Source organism: Symphalangus syndactylus, chromosome 13 (genome assembly GCF_028878055.3).
Source record: "Symphalangus syndactylus isolate Jambi chromosome 13, NHGRI_mSymSyn1-v2.1_pri, whole genome shotgun sequence".
Lineage (NCBI taxonomy): Eukaryota > Metazoa > Chordata > Mammalia > Primates > Hylobatidae > Symphalangus > Symphalangus syndactylus.
In genome coordinates this window covers 63,738,811-63,757,246 of record NC_072435.2, presented here as the reverse complement: position 1 = coordinate 63,757,246, position 18,436 = coordinate 63,738,811, and the positions used below count along the sequence as shown (strand labels likewise).

General features: G+C 42.5%; 1 protein-coding gene across 2 annotated transcripts in view; it reads left to right on the top strand.

Moving 5' to 3' along the window:
* LOC134732029 (uncharacterized) overlaps positions 1–10,437 on the top strand; it is a 127,194-nt gene extending 116,757 nt beyond the window's left edge. For both annotated transcript variants that reach the window (XR_010114874.1, XR_010114873.1), the window contains 2 exons: positions 8,146–8,214; positions 10,305–10,437. The gene's annotated coding sequence lies outside the window, so the exon portion shown is untranslated. The remainder of the gene's footprint in view (positions 1–8,145; positions 8,215–10,304) is intronic.
* The last annotated feature ends 7,999 nt before the right edge of the window (positions 10,438–18,436 follow it).

The following is an 18,436-nucleotide window of genomic DNA, read 5'->3' as shown; positions in this document are numbered from 1 at the left end:
TGGCTAATTTTTGTATTTTTAGTACAGACCGGGTTTCACCGTGTTGGCCAGGCTGATCTTGGAACTCCTCACCTCAGGTGATCCACCTGCCTCGACCTCCCAAAGTGCTAGAATTACAGGCTGAGCCACCACTCCTGGTCTACACTGTGTTTTCTATTTTACATAGATATAATAATTGTGCAAATGCAATGTTATAGATCATATCATGTAAAAATATTAATCTTAATTCTTTTTACTTAACTTTGTATGAAGTATTTTCACTTTTACCCAATCTTCATATACTTCATTTTTAATAACTGCATACTATTCCATCAAGTAGACATACTCTTGCTTATTAATCTTCTATTGTTGGACGTTTAGACATTTTAGGTGGTTTAGCTTCTTGCAAATTATGAATAATTTTGCTATAAATATCTGAATATCTTTGGGCATAAAATTTTTTCATCTTTTGGAGTATTCCCTTACAATACCTAAAGCAAAATTTCAAAGTCACTCAGCATTTGAAATTCCTAATGCTCGGTGCCTAACTGCCTTCTCAAAGTGTTATCAATTTCTACTGGCACCAGCAATTTATGAAATGCCCATTTCACCTACCCTCACCAAGGTCACTTCCTTCTCAACCACTAAAATCTCTTGAAGAACCTGGAGCTCCCAGAGGCAGCAGCACCGAGTACCCAGGCCAACACTTGCCCCTGTTCTCACTCCCTTCCAAGGGCAGTGTTTCAGCTCCAGTTTGTGGAGGGCAAACTTTCCTGGTTATCACTCCCTCAGGCTGTGCAACCTTGGATAGCATATTTAATCACTCTGAGCATGTTTTCTCCTTTTAGGGGAGTGAGACAACTCTTCAGTTGCTGTTTATTCTATTTCAAACTCTTTAAAAGGACCTAGGGCAACCTCCACTTGCATTTCCTACCCTTCCATCAACACACACACACGCACACACACACACATGTGTACACACACACACACGTGCATTGTGCCTGCACACACTGCCCTCTGAGGGCCATGTCCACCAAGACCATCTTCTCACTCACCTTGCCGTTTTCTTGGCTCTCTGATTTCTTTGCTTCTCTCCGTGGTTCTCAGCCTCTCCCTCCCTCCCCATCTCCCTTTTTCCCTCCCTCCCTCAATTCTTTCCTGCCTTCCTTCCTCCATTCATCCAACAAATTTATCAGGGACCTACTAGTCCAGCCATAAGTGCTGGGAAACACGGAAAAACAAGGCAGCAGTAGTTCCTACGTACATGGACTTCACATACTAGTGGGGATGACATTAAAAACAACAACAAACCAACCCATACAGTAGAAAGTTACACATTGTGATGGGCATTAGGAAGGAAATAGATGAAGGCTAAGAGAGAGAACCTCGGGAAAGATATTTTGATAAGGAAGTAGTACCCCTTCCCTCACTCTTGCTTACCCCCTTCACTCCTTGCCATGCTTTCATCTCCACAGTACTTACCACCAGCTGACAGAATATTATACTCTTTCCTGGTTTATTTGTTTATTTCCAGTCTCCTCCAACCTGAATGTAAGCTCCACGAGGGCAGGGCTTTGCTGTTCACTGCCGTGCCTGACCATTGTGGGCCTCCATAGCATTGGCTGGGTGACTGAAGGAGCGGAAGGCCCTGGGACATGTGTGCAGAACTGGGGCTGTTTGTGAGGATAGGTGGTGTCAGAGGTACAGGCGGAGGGAACGTCATGTACAGAGGCTCTGAGAGAGGGAAAAGGGGTGGAAAGGAGCCCAGAGGGGCTGAGTCGGGTGAACAAGGGGGCAGAGGGACCAGGAGAGGCTTGCCAGGCCTTTCAGGCCCTGGTCATGGGTTTGGATTTCACTCTTAGGGCAGTGGGAGGCCCATGATAGTTTTGCTTCGATGGGACACTGGGATACGCCTCCCTGCCCTGCAGAGTATGTCTAAAATATTTGTGAGTGGGAGTGGAGTTGGGAGCAGGGAATCCACATGGTGAGTTCTTGTGCATGGTTTTTTCTTAACCCTATGACCGAATACTCCCTGCTGGGTGTGGGGGACTAGACTCCTTCCAAGCCTGTTGTTTTGGGACCCTATGATTATCAGGCAGCAAACATATGACTACACTCCCCGAGTTATCATGTCTCCTTGTGTTTTGACATCCAGCCTAGTGGCTGATCCAGATGTGAAACCTCGCTCCTGAAACAGGCAGGCTCCGGAGCTGCCATTTTTAGGATGACAGTAGATCTGAATGACATCTGGTGGTTTATGGGAATATCTTGTCACCGACCATTTCAACTGCAAACAACTTCCTTCTCACCCACCTGCTTGCTGCCTGCTTCCCTTTCTTTGCCTTCCCTTCCCACTGGGGAATGCCAGCCATTTGATCAGCATTTGTCAGCACAGTTAAGCCACATCATTGTCTGCTCAGAGGGACCTATTTCCCTTTGCCGAGTCCGGGCCCTTGAGCAAACCTGGGAATTTATGGGATCCACGGAGCTGGGAGGTTTGTGAGTAGCACAGAGTAATACAGAAAAGTGCAAATGGGGAGCTGGACAACTCAGGAGACTGTAACATGAGGCATGTTAGAGATACCATTTCTTTTCTTCCCGGAAGGGGGATGAAGGGTGTCCTTTTTTTGTTTTGTTTTGATTGTGAGCAAATGTCCCAGCATAGATCCGGTTGTTATAACTGAATTAAATTTACAACAAACTTAGTGTGGCACATTTTGAATAGAGCACCTAATTATTATTGGGTTGCATGGCAATAAGGAACACCCTATAAACAATTTATTGATACAGTATAGCTTTCATTCAGCCAAACCACACTTTGTTTCTCTCATCTCCCTTTGCCTCTCTAGCATCTATAATTGGCATTCACGGTATTCTCTGACGGTGCTAGATTAATATCATATGGGCACACAGTACTTGGTAGCAATTATTATCCTGAAGAAGAAATTAGAATCCACTCATATCATTAACAAGTGGGAGGACCAGCACGGTGTTCCAGTCCTGGGATTCAGACTTCAGCCCATCATTTATTCGGCAGTGGTGTGCACTACGGTGTAATCACTGTCACCCAGCACATCTGAAGGTCTTAGGCTGTCCTTTGCCAAGAGTAGGGGTGGGTGGAGTGGCTGGGGGCAGGGTAAAGACATTCTTGCAGCAAAGTTCTCTGGATCCTGGGGGCTGTGGTCTTAAGGCAGATGGGGGCGGAATAAGGTTAAAGGAGGTGGGGCTGGCAGCACGATCCAGGGACTCTACATTTCCTTTACCCCCACTCCACCCCTGCATCAAAAATATGTAGAAAGAGTGGGGAGGACGTGGTGGCCTGTAATCCCAGCACTTTGGGAGGCCGAGGTGGGCTGATCACCTGAGGTTGGGAGTTAGAGACCAGCCTGACTGACATGGAGAAACCCCGTCTCTACTAAAAATACAAAATTAGTCAGACGTGGTGGCGCATGCCTGTAATCCCAGCTACTCGGGAGACTGAGGGAGGACAATCACTTGAACCTGGGAGGCAGAGGTTGCAGTGAGCCGAGATTGCACCATTGCACTCCAGCCTGGGCAACAACAGCGAAACTCCGTCTCAAAAATAAATAAATAAATAAATAAAGAAAGAAATAGAAAATATGTAGAACGAGTTTGGATCAGGATTAGTCTTATTGTAATATCAGAAAAATTCACTGGTCAAAGGATGGCTCTCTCACTTGCATATCCACCAAAGAGACAGAGTATTTTATTACAAAAAAGGCATAAAGGTGAGAAAATAATATAAAGGATCCAACCTTTGGGATCTGAAGAGGGGAGGCAGAGAATGCCTTAGGAGGGTGGGGAGCAGGTGGAGCTATCAATGGGAGGGTGATGTGTATGTGTGAGGAGAAGGAAGTCAAAGTGGGGACTGAAGAGAAGACAAACTTCTCTAATTGCTGATGTTGCCACGTGGTCCTGCCTGTTACAGAAAGAGGAATCTTCATGACAGCCTCTTCTGTTTGAAAGCACCACACCCATTCCTTTGGGAATATGAGTTTTCTCCACTTATTTCCTGCCCTAGGAGTTTCATGAACTGGCTTGCCAAGGACAGGGGTCAAACTATCTCTGACAGCAATTAGAATTGCTTAGTGGCTTATGGAGTAAGCAGCTTACTTCAGACAGAGATGGGACAACAGTGGAAATTTGAATTCTGCTTCGTGGCGGTCATGTGGATGCTTCATTTTTCTTGGGCATTGAACGTGTGTACAACTGCAGAGAAGGGAACAGCAAAGTGTGAAAAGATGCTAAAGCCAATTGAGCAATCTATTCTTTGCAGGCTTGGGAGTCCTTAAAAAAAGCTACTTCAGAATAGGTCAGATGGACGGGTGGCAGGCAGTTCATGGTTGCTATGGTGACCAACAAACATGTTTGGCTTCTAGAGGCCCTGCCCCTGAAGACGATAATGGCTTTTGTTATGAAATTTGTGAATGTCCCTTCATCTGTTTCTTCACTATTTATTTTCAAAGTTGTCAGTAGTAACGGACTACGCAACACTTGTGGCCCGTCTCTGTCCAGGTTTGGTGCTATCCTTGGCCCCTACATTTATCTCTGCTGTGATATGAGGTTCTGACCTCTCTCAGAGCCTGCAGAGGTTTATGGGAACCACAGAAAAGCACAGGGGAGTGTGGCCATGAGGAGACCAGGGCTTTGCTTTGTGACTTTAACTGTTGTGGCCCTCTATTCTATTAAAAGGGGGGTAAAAATATCTGCTCTTATTAGGAAAAATGGCAAATGCATGCTGGGCTTAATACCTAGGTGATGGGTTGATAGGTGCAGCAAACCACCATTGTACACATTTACCTATGTAACAAACCTGCACATCCTGCACATGTACCCCAGATCTTAAAGTAAAAATAAAAATTAAAAAAATACCTGCTCTTCCTACCTTCTGAGGTTTTGTGAAGGTATATGAGATTTTAGATGTAAAAGTAACTTGAAAATATTGAGTGCATTATATTCATTTATAAAGGAGCATAATAATTTAACTCCACAATCCTGGGATAGAATGCTTATTACAGATGGTAAATATGTAAGTGTCAACCCTAATTGAATGATAGTGGCTGCCTCTGTGTTAAGAAGGATGTGAGGCTGCATCCAGGCTCAGCTGGCAATGGTGCCAGTCATTTAGTGATTTCTGTTATGTGTATACAAGGCAGAAGTGGCACCACAAGTGCCATATATTTGCTGTCTTGGTTTAGGACATTCTTCCTTGCTTCTTGCTGCTGCCTCTGGAGGTTGGGAACTCATTACTGCTCTGTAGCTTGCTTGGTATTGGTTTGTCAGGGCTGATTCATGGCAGCTAAACTCCTACCCTATCAGCCTGAAACCTGTAATTTTGTTTTCTTCAAAACAACATTTTGATTTCTTACTGGTAAAAGTGAAATGTGTTTACTGTTAGAAATTTGACAAATAGTAGAGAACCAGACGGAATAAAATAAGAACAGCCCATAATCTCATCCTTCCTGGATAACTTCTAACATTTTGTTTATAGGTTTCATGCCTTCTGATGTAATTTATTTTGTAAAAGGATCATTAGTTGCTTTATGGAGAGCAGATTGTAGGCGGGCAGTGTGAATTCAGGGAGACTAACGGGGAGGCTCTCATAGAAGTCTAGGGGAGAGATGCTGGCGGCAGAGGCAGTGCTGATGAGGAGAGGGGCTGGATGTGGTGCATATTTTGAACATAGAGACAACAGGACTTGCTACTAATGGGTTGGATGTAAGGTATGAGAGAAGAAGGAAGGCATCAAGCGTATGATGCCCTGGTTTCTAGTCCCATCTCTTGTGAAATGATGATCCATTTACTGAGATGGGAAACAATGAGACGGAAGCAGGTGTGGGTGTGTGTGAGGGGGAGGAGACAGTAATGGAAATCAAAAGTTCCATTTTGGATATAAGAAGGCCAACTAAGAATTTCACACCTGAGCGAGGATTTCTAGTCGGGAGCTTAGGGGAAGAGGACAGGCAGGGAGATTTTATCTGGCGGATTATCAGCATAGAGAGGATGTAGAGGAGATGGTCTCAGGAGTGACATGTAGATGGCCAGGAGGTCTGAGGACAGAGGTTGAGCCCTCCAATATGGATTGGTTGGGAAGAGGAGAAGGATGCAATATGGGAGAACAAAGGAGCAGCCAGTGGACTAGGAAGAAAACTAGGAAAGAATGCAGTGATTGGAAGCCAAGGGCAGAGCGTAGTTCAAGAGAAAGGAAGTGCTCCTTCTCTCTATGTACACAGAAACACTCACATGCATATATACATACGCACACACATATTTTTATGTGAGACTGTGTCCATTTTTATATAAATGTAGGGATTTTCATTTATTATGGTGACTTTTTTATCCCCTTAAAAACCTTCCAAAAGATTATTATGAATGGCTTTAAAGTAGTCTACACTTGTAGATGTAACCTTAGAAGGAACAACCTTGTATATACATTTTATGTTTCTTTAAATTAAATTCTTGAAGTGGAATTACTGTGGATATGAAAACCTTTAAGGCTTTTGATATCTGTTGTCAAATTGCCTTTCAGAGAGGTGGTACCACGGTTGTACACTCCACCAACAGTCAACTGAAACCAAGCATTTGGCAAGCATTATTAGCATTAAAATTATATATATGTGTGTGTGTGTATATATATATATATAAAAATTTTAAATATATGTATAAAGATAATTGCACACACACATATACACACATATATGGATATATATGTGTCTATATATGCCTGTGTATGTATATGTGTGTGTGCAATGCTATCTAGTTTTCTCCACTTGCGTGACTTGATTACTGGAGGTTGAACAAGTTTCAACATAAGGCTTCTTGTGTGCGGTCTGAGTGGTGAGCAAGTTGATCTGGCACCCACACCCCCTTAAGTATGAAAAAAAATGAGTGTAAACATCCCCCAAGTCAGCCATTCAGGGCATGAGGGCTGCAGAGGAGGAGGAAAGCTGGTTCTGAGCTAGTTTCTCAGTGGGGGTGGAGTAGATCTTTGTCAGCAGTGAAGGAGCCGGTGTGGTTCCCACAGCTCGCAGCGCCTCCTCCCTTCCCGGCCCGACTTCCTGTGGGCCCAGCCTGGGAAAGGGCGTGGTCACCGAGAGGCTGAAGCAGCCCTCCTCACTGCACCAGCCCCGATGTGATAGGTGGTGAAGTCTCTATTGCCCTGTGAACCGCAGCCCACATTGCCCAACTCAGCAACAAACACGAGCCATGGGGCCCAGGCCCACTGCCCCACATACAGTGTCCTTTCCTGCCTGGGTGGAGCCTTCTCGGTCTGAGAGGCCGGGCCTCTGCAGACAGACCTTCGGAATCCTCCCTACGGCCTGGCTGGGCCTCTGTCCAGCTGAAGCGGAAAGACCCGGTGTGCTGTGAAACTGCAGCAGGGCAGCATCCTTCTGTTGGTCTTCGGCGTCGCAAAGGGCGGTTGCACCACGTTGTTAGGCTGTGGATGTGGAAATCGACAATACTGAGGCGATAGAAATCTTAAAAGAATGTATGGGACATAAAGATAGGCCAAAAATGGGGATTGTGGCAATCTTGTATGTAATATTTCTCATTTCATAACTGTGCCAGTTGCAATGTAACTCAAAGGAAAAAAGAAAGCACCAGAACCCTTTGCTTTCTGGGTAGCACAGACACCTGTAATATTTTCTGTGGTCGCCAAGGACGAATTCCTGAGAGAGTGCAATTAGCACAGGCCCAGAGGCCTCAAGTCCAAAGGAAAGGATTCTGTGAGAAGTTAAAACTGCAAGAAGAAAATTTTTCAATAGAAATGGCGCTGATATTGAGTTTCTTCAGATGTTTTTCTTTTTGTATTTATAAATATTTCCATTGTAAAGCATTCAATTAGTGAAGAATGGTGTAAAGTAAAAGCTAGTCTTCTCTCACTCCCTCAAACCTCACTCCCACTTGCTAACAGTTTGGTATGTGTTTTCCAGTGCTTTTATTATGCAATTATGAACATTTATATAACAGTATAGTACGTAGCCCATGTATAGTCTGTTTATCAAGCTGCTAGCATACAGTTAGTGTTCAATAATATATACCCACACATATAATTTAAAAACTGAAAATGAGATTAAACTATGCAAATTCTGCAACTTGTTTTAAGTTTTATTTAAATGTAATTTCTCTTTGTCTTTTTGGCAGGCAGTTTAGTTTCATCTTTGCTTTATAAAGACAAAAAATCAAAAACTTTTTCCAGCCAAGGACTACCAGGTAGATGAATTTATTCGACTGTTATTTGTTGCATGCCAATGATGCATCAGGCATCGCTCAAGGAGCTGGGAATGAATGAAATAATAGTCCTCACCCTCATGGAACTGACATTTTGGTGGAGGGAAGCAGGCAATAAACATGTTTAATAAGTGGATTGTCAGATGTTGATAGCAGAGCAGATAACAGAGCATGTTGGGGATGGTTAGGGAAGGTCTCCCTGAAAAAGTGACACTTGAGCCAAGGTCTGGAGACGGAAGGGGTAATGCCACATGGATATCTGAGCAAGGGCGTGTCAGGGAAAACAAACAGAATGTACAAGAGCCCTGAGGAGAGAGGTGCCTTCCTCAGAAACAGTAAACAGGCAATGTGGCTGGGTAATGGTGAGAGAAGGGAGGACAGATGGGGTGGTTGGAAAGGACTGGTGGGGCCTTGCAGGCGATTTGGAGGTCCTGGGCTTTTACTCTGAGGGGGATAGCCTGTTCCTGGGGACCTCATGATGTGACGCATGTTATCACATGAGCACCCCGGCTGCTGTGGAGAGTAGACTCTCTCAGGCAAGGGCAGAGGTAAGGATGCCAACTGGGAGGCCACGGTGGCAATGAAACAGGGGAGTGACGGTGAACATTGGGCTGGAGTGTTGGCAGTACAGGTGGGGACGCTGTTGGATTCTGGGTACACTTACAAGGTAGAGACAATAGGATTTGCTGATGGATCAGATGTGGGATAGGAGACAAAGTGCAAAGTCAAAGATGACTGTGAGGACCTAGCAACGCATGGAGTGTTCCTGATGAGAGCTTTATTCATTAGTCAGTGCAAGAAACAAACAACACGAGAGTATGGATGACAACAGACATCAGAACATGGAGATCTGGAGGGCCATTATAGACCCTCTTTTCCTCTCCTCTTGCCTCCACAATATCATGTGCTATGCCACATGTGTGTCTCCTCCATACCAGCACCTCTCAGTCCTGACCCTTAGAAACCCCCAATGGGAGAGGAGTACAAACTATGAATCCCAGCTGTCTGGGCCAGAGCTCATGGGGCGCATTACAAGCATGGCACTACATTAATACCTTGTACTAACAAAATCCATGTTAATGCTGGATTCTACTCCAAAACATCTATATGTTAATTTTAATATATTCATTACCTATAATTAAGTAAAATTGTTGGTCTTGTATGATGGGCCACTGACATACACCAAGAATCCCTGAGAAGATATAAGGCTTGGAGTTGTTTGGCCCATGCCTTTCCTATTGTATGTGCAGGAATACTGCCTCCCAAGAAAAGCCCACTGATTCATGGGTTGGCTGGTCCCTGAAGCACCTCTGCACTTCCAGGACCATGCTGTATACCTGTGCTGAGATGAGCAGGTAACCAGATCAGGCACAACACCAAATGGCCGTCTCACCAGCTTGGGCTCTTCCATCTCTGCACTGTAATACAGGCACTTTCTTACAAATGGAAATAGATTTTTCTTCCTTCCTTTTACCTTGTAACATTCTACTCATCCTTGGGTTTTTAACCCGTTAAAAGCTTTTCTCAAATTTCACATCCTGTTCATGATGCCTTATGTTACCACTCAAAGTGATAACTTGTTTCAATTAATCCTTAGAGCACTTATTTTCTATGAGGAGTGTAGTATATATTGGGAAGACAAAGCTTGATTCAAAAGAGCAGGGCCTTGGAATCAGACTTACTTTAGTTTAAATGCAGGCCCTGCCATGATCATCTGTGTGATTTTAGGCAACTTTCTTCACCTCCAAGTCTATAAAATGGAGTTCAAAGTGGAACTGGAAGGATGATTAAGTGAAATGGACACGTGAAGCACCTAGCACAGTGCACAGCCATTTGATAAATATTATTGCCTCTTCCTCCCTAACCTCTTAATTTGGTACTTTTAGTATTCTACTTGTATGTTTCCATGTTTTGAATGTTTATGTGTTTTAGTTCTCTAGACAATAAACTCTTAGAGTTTAGAAACCACATTTTATATTTCTTGACATCCCTGAAACATCCATCACAGTACCTTGAATGTGGGAGATGATTTATAAATGTTTGCTGATTGATTTATGGATTTTTTTGACAAGTTTAAACCTGAAGGACATACTACTCTCTGGAGTTGAGAACATAGCAATGAGCCTCAAAGAAGAAAATGAGCCTCAGTGTTCATGGAGGAAGGTCATTGCTTAGCACCTTGGGGAGACATGCAGCTGATGGATGAGGAGGATGCTGAATGGCTATGCTGAGTTGGCTTTAGACTCTGCTCACCAGCTTTGGAAATGGTTACCCAGACAGATGACAATATCCTGATAACCCCTCCATGACCAAATTCTTTAGCAAAGCAGTTCAACAGGCCATCACCGTGGCATGTGGACTGACGGGTTGCACAGCTGTTATTATGTGTTTACAAGGGAAATTAGGAGTAATTAATGGACTGGGATCAATAACAGTATTATATAGAAGTGAATGATTTAATCTTCTAAGTGAAGAGGTAAGCACAAAGATTTCACATCATTAAAATAGATGTGAATCAGCATAGCAGGTTTGAAGAAACTACTCCATTTTTTGTTGTATATAAAAGTTTAAATTTTTAACTTCTATTTACTTGTTGAAAAGGTAATGCATGCATAAGGTAACTTGAACAGTTCAAAGTAGTATTAAATAATTGCTCCCCAGAGACAATCACTGTTGCTAGTGTATTGAGTGTTCTTCCAGAGGTGCCCTATGTATTTGTGTGTGTGTATGTGTGTGTGTCCCTTAACTGGAAGTAGTTTCGAGAATCCAAGAACTTCCTGTTGGTCTGCTATATCTGTTTGGTTCATCCATATATGTCTGGTTGTTACCCCAGAGGCCAGCCCATACAGCCCAAATTTATGGTCAATAATTATATATTGATTGAGTAGATCTATTTTAGTCAGTGACTGATCTAATCTGTTTTAGCAGTTTTTAGAAAATGATTGGCATTTGCTTGATACATCTTTATTGTGAATTAACAAGACATACAATTTGACATGTCTAGATAATAGAGCATCTTAATGAATTCTAATGTATTGGTACAATAATTTTAAACCACTGGTGCAGAAGGTGCCTCTCTGAGTATTCTTCACTGACTGGAGGGAGCTCTTCGGAAAATATGTGCCATCTGAGTTTAAATAAGAATGGGTTAAGAAACAAAAAAAGAAGATTAAAAATATGTCAGAATACACATGCAAATTGGTGCAGTTATTGAAATTTGCTAGTTGGGAGGCTATATGTTTTAAAAATTGCCTCCTTAAGTTTACAAGCCACATATTACTGTGCCTGCTGCCACTTCTACTATTATTGCTGTTGCCACCACTAACGTCATTACTATTTATTTGGCATCTGCCCCTATACAGTACCGTGTATACTTACTTACCATGTATACTTACAGTACCATGTAAGTATTTTATATGCATTATGTCATTTAATCTCGTAGCAACATTATCAGGTAGGTATTATTATCATCTGCATTTTATGGATGAGAGAACCAAGGCAAATAATGATTTCATAACTTGCTTATGTTCACAGAGCTAATAAAATGGGGGAAGAGGGATTGTGGCCCAGTGTGATACTAGAGCACATACTTCTGAGTCATGTTTCATTTCTGACCAAAAATAGAAAATTCTTATTGATCATCCTCTATGTTTGCCAAATTTAGCTCCAAGTGACTTTTTCAAAATTTTATATTTTTTATTGAGATGAGGTCCCGCTATATTGCCCAGGCTGGTGTTGAACTTCTGGCTTCAAGCAATCCTTCCACTTCAGCCTCCCAAAGTGCTGGGATTATAGGTGTAAGCCACTGCGCTAGGCCAGGCCAGTGACTTTTTTTTTTTCGTGGAGACAGGGTCTCGCTATGTTGCCAAGGCTGATCTTGAACTCCTGGCTCCAAGCAATCTCCTGCCTTTACCTCCCATAGTGTTGGGATTAAAGGGGTGAGCCACTACACCCAGCCAACTTTTGACTCTTTCAACAAATGAAATCCACTTTCAAAAAGAATGCTATTGTGTTAGCACTGGCTTTTCAAAAGATATGTGTCAATTTTAAAAGAGGAGTTTCCAAAATGGTTTGCATTATTAAAATGGGTGAATACTTTGAAAGGGATAATAGCTCATTTGTGTGTCTATACGTGTGTGTTTGCTTAAAAAAAACTGCCCTTGTATTTATTGTCACATCTCATATATTTAATTTATTTAAATATAGGAGAATACAGGGAATTTCCTGTTAGAGTTACATAGTTGGAAAATACCAAATTGTCTGTATTTCTTCACATTTCATCACTAGGCATCCAGATGGTCCTAGGCAAATCGATGAATTATGCAAAATGTGTCTTGCCACATCCCTTTCTTTCGACACTTCCCTTTAATTATTTCTCCATCTACACTCTCCTCTCCTCATTCAAAAATGCCAGGAGCTTGGTGACCCTCTGCAGCCATATGCAGAGTCCTCAAGTTCAAGGCCCTACCCTGTCCTGTTCTTTCTGGGTACTCCTTTCATGTGCTCTAAAATCATTCCTCTCTTTAGCCATTCAACTAAAATTTTGTTCTTGCAGAATAACCAATAACATGTAACGTTCCGGAGAAAAGACAGCAGAGAAAACTAATCCACATTAAGGTGCAAATGACTAACAGCTCTAGCTTAATATAGAGATCCTGACAGTAGCACTGATATTTAGAAAGAGAAGATTATTAGGTCAAAAGGAGTATATTCTTTCTGGCCTGGGTCCCATTCTTGTCCTTTCTCGACCATAATAGATCCTGTGTGGGGAATTTCTTGTCCTATTTCAGCTCATGCAAATCTTGTATCTATGGTTGTACATTATTCTTTGATGACATCAGAGACCTACTTCTGCTTTTAGGATATGATAGGGGGCACTTGTTTATTTTGGTTGGGAAAGGAGGAGATTGTTATAGGCACTGATAGGGGCATGGGGGCCGTGTTTCCCAAGGGGATTCCAGGATGTGTCCATGAGAAACACATTTAATATATTACTTGGGAAAGGAGTGTTTGTTATTGTTACAGTGGTTTTGCTTGATGATTTTTGTTTTTAACAGTGAGAAATTGAAAATCTTCTATGATCATCTCGTTGCCTGTAACAGTGCTTTTGACTTATAGAGTGTGTGTGATTCCCTGAGATACCAACTTTTCTGCCAGTTTCAAAGTTTAATAGTATTTGGGGCATGCCACCTAGTGGTGATAGCTTTTGGTTTATTGCTCATTGGAGGAGAATAAATCAAAACCCTAGTAAATCAGTCTCCTAGACTTGAAAGCCACATGGGAGGCCATCTAGGTCATCCGTTAGCTTTTGCGTAAGCAGGCAAGTAAATCACCCTTTCTGTGGATCTGAGACAGAAAAAGCAGGGCATCTAAAGCCTCCTGGGCTCAGAAATCCTCCGGCTCCTGGTTCCCCCAGTGAACTTTGAATGTTTGTGGCCTGCAGGGCTGAGATGCGACCCTGTATCTCCGTAGGCATTTTGGCAATCCCAGCAACAAATGCTTGGAAGACAAGGCTCCTCTGACTCTGAGCCCTGACTTACCTCGTCCTCGCTCTGACCTCTTTTCTCCCTCTCCCTTCCCCCACTCCTGGCTTCTCCTTACCCTCTCCACACTCCCCGCTGCTTTTAGTGCCTTCCTTGCATTGTCATGCTTGATGGACCTACCATACAATACTTTTTTTTTTTTTTTGCCATTGCTCCTTTTAAAATTTCTATTTTAATTTTCTGTCCCTAAATAGAAAAGGATAAATGCTTAGTACAGAAAAGTTTGGTAAAAACCCTTTGTGTGTGTGTGTGTGTGTGTGTGTATATGTATGTGTTGAGTGTTTTTTAAAAAACAAAAATAATATAAAATACTATTCACTTAGTAATATAGATCATGAGCATTTTCCCCATGTTAATAATGTTCTTCTACTCTAGGATTTTAGTAACTGCATCACAGGATATACCAGAATTTACTTAATTACTGTTAAATTCTAGGAAAGTGAGAATGATAGGAAATATTTTTAATTCACAGTCACGTTCAGTTCACACTTTATTGAACATCGATTGTGTGTTATGCTCCTGTATAAGCCATTTTTACATTCGTAAGTACTTTTAACTTTCATAAGATCTCTATAAAGGCTGGGAGCAGTGGCTCACTGCTCATTACTCCCAAAGTAATCCCAAAGTGCTTTGGGAGGCCAAGGCAGGCGGATCACCTGAGGTTGGGAGTTCAAGACCAGCCTGACTAACATGGAAAAACCCCCGTCTCTACTAAAAATACAAAATTAGCCAAGTGTGTTGGCGCATGCCTGTAATCCTAGCTACTTGGGAGGCTGAGGCAGGAGAATCGCTTGAACCTGGGAGGCAGAGGTTGCGGTGAGCTGAAATCGTGCCATTGCACTGCAGCCTGGGCAACGAGCGAAACTCGTATCAAAAAAAAAAAATTTTTTTTTTCTATGAGGTGGGCATTGTGATGCCATTTTACAGAAGAAACTTGAAGATCTGAGAAGCAGCTTACCCAAGATCACATGGTTTGGAAGGAGGAAACACAATAAAATTTTGTTCTCTGGATTTATAGTCCCTCAGCCACTTCCTGAGGTCCCAATAGATACTGAATGAGAACATAGCTTTTCTGAGCATTCTTGCTCTTTGTCTTCAAGATGGGAACAGAGAGAGACCCCTGAAAGGAGATTAGTATTAAAAGGCTTTAGAGTCAAGTTGGGGATTGCAAAATAGGGTGTGAGAAAGTGGAAGGAGAGCTACCTAGATAGGGACGCCTGCGTTTTCATAGCCTCAGGAATAACTCTTGCTAAATGCTCTATATACATTACCCAATTTTATCCTCACAGCAACCCTGGGAAACACATACAAATATAATTTTACTTTATAGATGGAGAAAACTAAGATCAGAGAAGTAGTTGGTCTAAGGTCACTTTGCTGGCAGGTGGCAGAGGCAGGATTAGAACCCAGCTTGTCTGATTCCAAAACTTCTTCAACTGTAATATGAATTTCCTCTCCAGGTTAATGAGTGTCCTAATCATTCTAAGAATGAGTAGTAATAAGAATTTTATAGTGATATAGTCATAGGCCCCACCCCTTGTTTTGAGGGTGTGTTTGAAGAGGGGTTATGGAGCAGATGAATGAAGTAGGGGGAAGGGAGAGGGAAGAAGAGTAAAGTGAAATAAAGCCCAGAAAAAAAATTAAAAAGCCTGAAAGAATGCCAGTTGCAATAAAAGCAACCCATGGGGAAGACAGACAGGTGACCTTTGATGCAAAACATTTGGAAAACAATGCTTAGCTGTTGAAAAGGTTGAAATTTCTGTTTTCTCATGTCTTATAAGTAAAGAAGAAATCTAAGAACACTTGTTAGAAAGTTTTTTTCTCCAGTGGTCCAATGTACATTTCCCAAAAATGGTTAGCTCAAAAAACTCATCATATTACTTAGCATAAGCACCAGTGAAATAGTCTTTATGTCAATTATCCCACAAGTTTATAGTGCAGTGTGAGAGATTAGCAGCAATATACTTTTTCAGGCATTGTGGCCATTTCAATTGCTTCTGATTTTTTGATCTCTAAAATAGGTAATACTCCCTAATTCATAGATGTTGTGAAAATTAATGAGTAAATACTAAGAGCTTTGAGAGGGATTTAAAAGGGAGATGTTAGTGTATGCTATTATTATATCCTCATTTCTATTCTGGAGTCGTAATGCTCTGATAGTGACACTGTCATCATCACCATGGAAACCCATGATATATGTCACTTTTTTCTCTGGGCCTTTCTCCATCAACCAGGCAGTTCCAGATGCTGCCACAAAAATGCTTAGCTCCCTTTTCTGATCATCTTTAAGTTCCCTCACTGGTTTGTAAATGCCTTTACTACTAAGCTTTTCCTTGAATATGTCCCTGTCCGTTCACCTACATCTTTCTTCTCTTTTATTGTCCTGTACCCATTCCTGTGATTCTGGACACATAGCTTTCTGTTCATTTGTTCTCTTTTACCCTGCTCTTCCTTTCCTCCTGTGTGTGGGAATAATCTTTGTTGATTCAACAAGTTGTTCTTTATCCCTATTAATGTCTACATGGAGAAGCCAAGGCAACTTAATGTTATCAACTTTATTACTGAAGTTTCAACATCTATGTAGTGTTTTGCTTCAGTTATTAAGAAGTTGGCTGGACACAGTGGCTCCCACCTATAATCCCAACACTTTGGGAGGCCTAGGCAGGAGGACCACTTGAGGCCAGGAGCTCAAGACCAGCCTGGGCAACATAGCAACACCCTGTCTCACAATTTTTTTTTTTTTTAAATCAGCTGGGCAAGGTAGTGCATGCCTGTAGTCCTAGCTACTTGAGAGGCTCAAGTGGGAGGGTCACTTGAGCTCATGATTTTGAGGATACAGTGAGCTATGATTGTCACTGCACTCCAGCCTGGGTGACAGAGGAAGACTGTCAAAAAAGAAAGAAAGAAAGAAAGAAAGAAAGAAAGAAAGAAAGAAAGAAAGAAAGAGAAAAGCAAGCAAGAAGCCACCATAAGTAGATTGCTCTAATCCCTGAGGATGAGTGAAATCAAATCAATAACACTAGTTACCCATCTACGGGGCATCAAGTGGATATTATACCAGGTTGTTTCTAGTAGTTAACAGCTTGCAAATGAATTCGATCAGATTTTTTTTTTTTTTTTGAGACGGAGTCTCGCTCTGTCGCCCAGACTGGAGTGCAGTGGCGCGATCTCGGCTCACTGCAAGCTCCGCCTCCCGGGTTCACGCCATTCTCCTGCCTCAGCCTCTCCGAGTAGCTGAGACTACAGGCGCCCGCCACCACGCCCGGCTAATTTTTTGTATTTTTAGTAGAGACAGGGTTTCACCGTGGTCTCGATCTCCTGACCTCGTGATCCGCCCGCCTCGGCCTCCCAAAGTGCTGGGATTACAAGCGTGAGCCACCGCGCCCGGCATCGATCAGATTTTTAAAACTCTGATATTCTTCATTCTTTTGAGAGATATTTGGCACATAAAGACAAGATATCTTTATTACAACACTTAATCTGAAGAAATGAAGCATATTAATTCTCTAGTGAAAATTTTTAATAAGTTTTCCATGTTACCAAGTAGTGTTCAGTTATCAAAAGAACATAATGAGATCTGACGCTGTGTAACAGAAAGCAGTACTATCTTGCCTAGAAGAGAACATTCAGACATTTGCTTACAGCTGTCAGTGGTCATTTCTGCAGTGTTGAATTGTCTCTCCCTTTTCCTCCCCTACTTTTGAGTCACTTGAAATGAAAAATGGGAAAAAAAGCATGCTCTGATTTAATGGTTTCCCCATCCTTCAAATGCTCTCCTTTTAAACATTTTCTCTGACATTAGTTTCTGTTTCCTAGCAGGAGGCTAAGTGTTTAAGCTCCTGACATATTCCCGCCGAGTGGCTGTGGGTGTGAGAAGCACTGCAGTACTGTAGGAGTGACTGGTTAAGCCTCTTGGATAGGGAGAAAGAACTGGGACCGTGGCTGTGAAGTGGGTACCCTGGGTACAAGTATCCCTGTCTTTAGAATCTGCGTACCTAGTGTGGCTCTAACTCCAGTTAAGAGCCCAGTTAAAGTGGGCCTGGATGTCTCACGAAGTCCTGGATGGCCCCCAATTCATAGGGCCCAGTACTCAAGGTGCCAGCTTTACTTAGCTTCTGATCTGGGCTGGATGTGAAGGTCCCTGAGCTGATTTCTGACTCTGGCTCACCTCCCGATGCTTATATGCCCCTCCCTGCTCTTGCCAAATGATCTGCCTCTCCCTGCAGGTTCTCACACCAAATACAAACCTGAAGATGAAATAAGCCATTGCTGTGCTCTGTTGAACCCCAGACTATGCTGGCGGCAGATGACTGATGCCAGCTAAGCTAAAGCCTCACTTCATTCTTGTGATTTTGTGGGCACAAAGGAACTTGAATGAGTTGAATCTAAGGTTAAAACTAAACCAGAGGACAGTAAGCCATTTGCTCAGCAGTCTCTATAGCAATCGCTCTTATAGAATAAGGGACAGGGGAATGACAGTGGCCCCCATGGCTCCCAGTGTCTCGTGCTTCTTCGGCATTTCCTACATTTCCCTTCCATCTTCCTTACTGGAATGACACTTGCAACCCTCCAAGCCAGGCACTATATTAAGTGCTGTACATACAGTACTTCACTGCATACATACAGTAATACTATTATTATTGTGTTATTATTATTATTGC